This window comes from Arvicola amphibius, chromosome 9 (genome assembly GCF_903992535.2).
Source record: "Arvicola amphibius chromosome 9, mArvAmp1.2, whole genome shotgun sequence".
Taxonomy (NCBI): Eukaryota; Metazoa; Chordata; class Mammalia; order Rodentia; family Cricetidae; genus Arvicola; species Arvicola amphibius.
This window is the reverse complement of record NC_052055.2, coordinates 9,555,308-9,562,146: the sequence shown is the minus strand read 5'-3', so window position 1 is coordinate 9,562,146 and position 6,839 is coordinate 9,555,308. Positions and strand designations below refer to the sequence as shown.

Here is a 6,839-nt window from a genome sequence, read left to right as displayed (position 1 = left end):
TCATCCTCCATGACCTTTGAAACAGAAGCTTTATCTGATGACACTCTTTTCATGCATTGAACAATTCCCCCCTTCTTCAGAAATTGTGTCATGACTTCTCATTCCCCTGGGTGGTGGCACAACCTCCTACCACAATAATGTTCTGCTCAAACACCAGGGACAAAGCAACCATGGACTAGACTCTCTGAACTCCATGTACTCTCTGAAGATTCAAAGGATTCCTCTTTTGAAATCCAATGCATTTCTGAGCCCCAAAGCGTTGTTTCTTGAGGAAGGTGCAAAATGGTGTGAAACATCTCTTAAACCTGATGAGAAGAGAAAACTTGAGAAATTGTTAAAGGAGGAAAAATAATAAGCTTGATTATTCTTCTTTTGAAGTTATCCAGGCTAATAAACTGGAAAACTTTTGCATGAGAATTACACATGGGCCCTCATGAAAGAGAGTTAAGCACTCTTGCACGTTATCCCCACCCATATAAAAATTAAATTAATCAACTGTTTCTGCATGGGACTTACCTTGGTGAGGGAATTTTCCCAGAGAGTGCTGGATACAGAAGGCAGAATGTAAGGTTCAAAAAATATCTAGAAGAAAGTGAAGCTAGTAGATTAACATTTGTGGGAGAAACCAAGACTTTAAAGGGGAGAATGGGTCCAGAGAAAGTGTGTGTGTGTGGCTGTTTGAAATAGTCGAAGCCTTTTAGAAAATGGCAGTCTTGAGATTATTGGTAGTTCAGGAAGGCAGTTTTTCTTGATATCTAGAAGCAGCCATAACGTGTGGGGATCATAGGAAATCCTGAGTGCATGTGTGTTGTTGACATAGGCACAGCCTCCGACCTATGGAAGTGGCAAAGCCTTCTTGGGTCAGACTCTGCATGGACATTTCTTTGGTCCATGTATCTCTTTGGTCTACAAATGATTGAACAGTTTATGTGAGAACTACCAAGTGCAGCTTCTTCCTCCTAGATTGTTTACACAGCCCGAGAGTACTAATCTAAAGAAACCTCCCACCAAGATTAGCCAACTCCTCCCCACCCTGCCTGAGGTTCCCCTGGGCAGAGGTAGTTAATCGCCCATCAGAATGCACACAGCCCCATTTGATACCAGCTTTCCTGTGCCTGTGGTCTGTCCTGTTCTTCATTCCCTTACCATTTTAGCCAGCTTAAGGGTCCAAGCTTTGCAAGACACAGCACGAGGAAAAGCCCAGCCTAAACTATAGAGAAAGTTGCTGCATCAACAAACGTATTGTTTCCCGTCATTTGTGGTGTGTGTGTGTGTGTGTGTGTGTGTGTGTGTGTGTGTGGGGCATTTCTCTGCTTGCTCTTCTAGACTCTTCTAGGTCTTTGAAGAAGAATGTTTACACTCATATCAAACTGGATGACAACCAAAGCAAAAGGAACACATAACAAACTGACAAGCGTCCACTGCTCCCATTCATTAAAAGAAAGAAAGGTAATGAGTTCGAAACTGTCACAAATGGAATAGACTTACTGGAATTATATAGATAATGTATGCTAAAGGTGATACTTCAAAACTATATCTGAGTATTTAAGTTGTTGGCTTGTAAGAAAAGCTTCTTCTTAAATGTGTAGAACATTATAGGTTTAATTCCCTTGCCTGAAATATTACCGTCTGGAGATTTATTCTAATGATCAGAATACATGCAATAATTTGGTTATATTATTTATAATGGGACAAAAAAAACCTTTAAAACAAATGTCAAAAACAGGAGGATTATTTAAGTATTACAAAAATCCCATAATGATGGGTCATTTTAATAGGTAATAAAAATTATCATAATATACTTGAAAACTATGTGCTATAAAACTCTAAAAATGTGTTTCTCTGAAAATAAACAATTTTCTAAACAATGACTCAGAAATTTGATATACATATGTACATGTAATTATTTAATATTTCTTTATCCCTTTTGTCCTGAGATGGATTTTGATATGTATCTTAGACTGTTTTTCAAACACACAGTCCTGCCTCTGCCTCTCCGCAGCTGGTATTGAAAGCATATACTACACCTAGAATATGTATTTTTTTTGACTTAGTAAAAAAGACTCTCCTCGTCTATTATGAAAATAAAACATAGCAAAATCTTAATTGTGTGATTAGTAATTTAATACTAAAGGTTCAGAAAGAAAAACCACTTAAACAACACTGCTAGAAGAGCAGCTCTTCAAGGAGATAAATAAGTAACATAATGATATGAAATGTTTGTAACTTGAAGTAGTTTAGAAAAGATGCTTATCTAGGGCTGGAGAGATGTTTTGGTGGTTAAAACACTAGATGTCAATGATAAGTCTCAAATACTGGATCCGCTGAGCCCATCTAAAGTCACATACATGAATTGCAAAAGAAGCTGGAGATTCTCTGGGAGCCCACTGGCCACGTAGCCCTGAGGGTATGTTGATGGCAAACACAAAGAGCCACCTTAAAGTCAAAGATAAGGACCAACACCAGCAGTTATCCCCTGACCTCCACACGTGCATGATAGCACAAAAGTGCATACCCTCACACACAAATATGTACACACACAGAAAACATCCTTATCCAAAGTTAATGATATATTTTTTTTAAAAAAAAATCTATGTGTTCAGGAGAAGCATGAAAGTGTAAATAAAGTATCAGAAATGGTAAGGTAAGGGAGAGATGATATTTGAGCTTTTTTTTTTTTTTTTACTTTGCTAAAAATTTTCTAATGGATATAAATAAGCAATGAAAAGCAGTTTTAAACTTGAGATGGTGGAAGAACGAACTGAAGTTTGGCTGAGGCACAGAATTACAGAAAAATATGATAAAATTCAGGAGTGATAAAGAAGCTAAGGATAGGCCTTCTAGACATGTGACGGGGGCAGCTGGATGGAGGCTGGGTTTAATGAGGAAGGTCATAGGACAGAGGGAAGGAATACCTCCATAATGTGGGATCCTGAAAGAATATTCTAGTTTGCTTCCTGGTTCTAGGTGAAGCAGGAGTATTGAGAACAGCTCCCAAAAGATACCGTGGAGTCCATGAAAAGCAAGGGACACTCCATAAAAAACGGTATTTGAAAATGTTTCAGTAGATGTAGGTTAGAAGGCTAATATTGTACCATATAATATGCCTTCCCAACCTTACCCAAAGCAGAATGGAATCTTCTAAGTCCTGGGGAGCTATTTCAATCATGCTTATGTAGACATGACCAGGAAAATCAATAAAGCGCATTACCAGCCATCATGAAATTTTAGCTTTATTTATTGAGTTTTCATAGATGGCAGAGACATGCCTTCAACAACAGACCTGACCCTACCATAATAAAAACATATACATAAAAGTTGTGTGTCACAAAACAGAGCTAAAGTAAATCACAGAATGTCCCCAAAGTATAGACACAGAAGTGATGTCTGAATCTGCTGTTTTATCATAAGATCATTTACCAGTGAGTTAATCTTGAGCTTTATATCATAGGAAGCATACTACAGAGCTAAGAAGGCCAGAAGGACACAGGAGGGCCTCTGAAGCTGGCACACTACAATTCTACTGCAGGTAGACACGAATACTCATGAACACATTGCCTACCTCAGCATTAGGTGCCCATGACAAAGGAACACACTGAATTCGAACAATGAGCACTGGAGGACAAAGAACAGGAAGATGTAAACGTGTCAACTGATCACTTTCCACTCTTTATGGAAGTTCTGGATGTTCTTGATTTCCACGCCAGCTTCAGTTGCCATCCCCAGCACCAACTGCAACGGGTACAGAAATTCCTAGGGGTGGTCCAAACGACCGGTAACGCTAGTCACCATGCTGCTGGGATCCAATACCCCTGGCCTGGAGGAGTCCAGCAGACTTTTGCAGAAGCCAAGAATATTGTAGAGATCCCAAGCATCAGAATCTGGTCTAGTCATTCTGGGCCTCACCAACCTCTTGGACACAAGGACTGGCAGAGAATGTACTGGTTCCTTCTCTTTAACTCATCTTCCAGGAAAGTGATTGCTGCCAGGGGGCTCTGCGGTCTTCCCATCTTAGGATGTACAGTGTGTCAACCACAACCTTGGGTATGATAAGAAAAAACTTAGCACTAGTGGCTAGTTTCTGTATGACGGAGAGGTGCTCGCAGAGGGCCCTGGGATCAGGGAACAGGTAAGGGGTCAATACTGACCGAGTCTGGGGACCCCGGAGGGTCTTCTCGAGCAATGCCACTTCACGCTGAAGCCAAAGCTGGACTATGTCTTTGGAAAACCTATTCGTGCAGCTGTTCTCAGGGAGCTGCTGAAGTGGGTTTCCTGACCTTTCAAGGGGTACTGCTCACGAGAGACGCCCAAGTTTCGAATCGAAGCTCAAGAACTGTCCTGGGAGTCTGGTTGCAAAGTGGCCAAAACTTCTGCAGAAACAGATGCGCACAATAACTTCCTCCGATGGTGAGTGAAGGCAGATCCTGCTCTACGTCCGCCCTATTCTGGGACACTTGAGGAGGACCCTGCTGGAACAGGGCAATGTCTTCAGGGAGCTGAAGGTACTTGGGAGTGTGTGACCATTGACAGCTCCGCAGTAAGTCCCTGGAGATGGCGAGACAGACCAAGGCCTGGATGCTGCAGGTGCTCCCACCGAGGGCAACAGGTTCAGCAGCACACAGAGGTGGTCCCATAAGCTGAGTACACTCCTCCGGTGTGAGACGAGGAGGCTGTGATTGCTGTGCAGCCAGCTCAGGATCACCTTGATGGTAGGCAACAGTCCCTCTGCGGAAAGAATGTCCAATTTCCATTGGGTGGTCTGGAGATTGTTTTTCTGGGCAACGGAGGTCCTCTGCTCCCAAGAGGAACCCACACAGAACTCTGTGTCTGGAAAGCTGCTCGTCTCACTCTCGGTGCACAAAGAACTGCCGACAGCAGGGCTTGGCTCAGACTGAGGTGTCAGAACGCTATGACTGAAGACGGAAGCCAAGGGCAAGCCATGTTTTCCTTGGAGTTTTTGACTCAAAGGAGAGGACAAGCTGAAGATAGAGTTGTTTTCAGAGATCGAGGAGACTGTCGGAGGTACATACGCCTTCAGTTTGTTTCTAGGATGAGCAGCGGTAGTTTTTAGATGTACCTCCACTTTTTCTGAATTGTTTCTGACTCAGGGAGCCACTTCCTTCTGCATCTGTTGCATCTGAGTGGGAGGCTTCACTGCTTTGTGTCCGATTGGATCTTGGGAACTTAAGGAGGAGGTTTCCTCTTCCTCTGTCTCATCTGAGTCACAGCCGAAAGGAAAGCCAGCCTCACTCTCCCTAGAAATACCAGACCAGCCCTGACTTCTCTGAGAGTCGCCTGTGCTGGAGCCCGGGAGATGGAAAGTTTGTTGTTGCTTTCCAGGTTCCTTCTCCCAGCATCCTTCACGGGGAAGAAGCATCTTCTGGAGTTCAGCTTCCGCCTCTGCAGCTCAGCCTGGATCCGTGTGTTTACATGCTGTACTAGATGAGAGAGAAAGAGTCACATGAAGAGGACAGCTTGTTTGGTGTTGTTTTGAGCCTGACTTCCTCAGGCTGTGCACATTCATGAGGCAAAAGAACCACCATGTTGAAAATGAGACGTCCGGGAGAAAAAGATACCCTTTAGGAGGCTTATCGTCTATGGAAGCGTGGTACTGGACAGATTGGTGTGGCCGATAGGAAAGACAGAGACGAAAGTCTTCGAGAACCAGTTGGCACAGGGCTATCAGCCTTGCGGCTTTGAATTTTCTCTTAGGCTGCAAGAGGCTCTGAAGGTAGAGGAAGCTAACCAGAAGCCTTTTGTTGTCCCAACACTGCCTCTGGCTGTGGGACAGTTTCCTTCCCTGGTACCTCTTCAGACAGCTATACCTCTTTCCCGCATAATCATAGAGCCGTTTGAGGTTCCAAGCCGCTCCTTTAAAAGGCACTTCAGAGTGGAGGCAGCGCTGATAGAAGTATGTGGCTTCCAGGTCATAATACTTACTCCCCATGAGCGCGCCCAGTTGGTTGAAGGGCATTCCCATATGTGGGGCCACTGACAAGGCCCTATAATAGCATCTCTCAGCCAAGTTCTTGGTGGCCAGGTCTAGGAACTCATGCTGGTAGCGGAACAAGTCTCCCAGGTAAAGCAGGCAGCGATGACAGGCCATGCGGGCCCAGGAAGCCTCTTCCACTGATGTGGGTCCCACTTTCTTACAGCCAATCAAGTGGATGGCACTGTGAGGCCAGTCTATGTAGCTCTGTAACCTCAGCTCGTAGTGGTCCTGAAGGAAGAGGAAGAGATGCTCGTAGAACCTGAGGCCAGCCTTCAGGTGAGCCCGCAGGGGCCCGCCCCAGTGTTGGAAAGTGTCCGTTTGTTTCTTGTTGGTCTTCATGAGCAGCATGATGACGTCAGAGTAGATTTTCCTCCATAAGAGCTCCTCGGCCTTCCTACCATAAACCACCGGATGCAAAAACATGAGTTTAATGCAAGCTTGCTGAACCATCTCTCTGAGAGCCAGGATGTGAGGCTTTGAACACTTCTTGTTGGTGGCATTTCCTTTTTGAAGGAAAGAAATCGAGTCGCTGAGCTGCCAGGCAAAACCTCCTGGGTAGAGGAGGCCTGGCCTTGGTGGGGTTTTCTTCATGGTTTCTCTCCATGAGGCTGGAGAATGATGCTTCTTTTTGAGTGATGTTTTAATATTTTTTAATGATGTTTCCTGAGAAAAGATGAAAACTATCTATTAGTACTCACCCACAAAGACTGAAAATAATGCCAAAGAGAACAATAAATTTGGAGGGGATACTTTGATTCTCTTGCTTATAAAAACATTTAGTTTCCTGTTCTTTACTTAGCAACCTTGTTTGTAAGTGTATTTCTTTGGAAATCATTCCCGTCAGCAG

At 43.9% G+C, this 6,839-nt stretch overlaps 1 pseudogene; it reads right to left on the bottom strand.

The window, feature by feature from the left end:
* Positions 1-3,217: 3,217 nt before the first annotated feature.
* LOC119823682 lies at positions 3,218-6,596 on the bottom strand (annotated as a pseudogene).
* Positions 6,597-6,839: the final 243 nt, after the last annotated feature.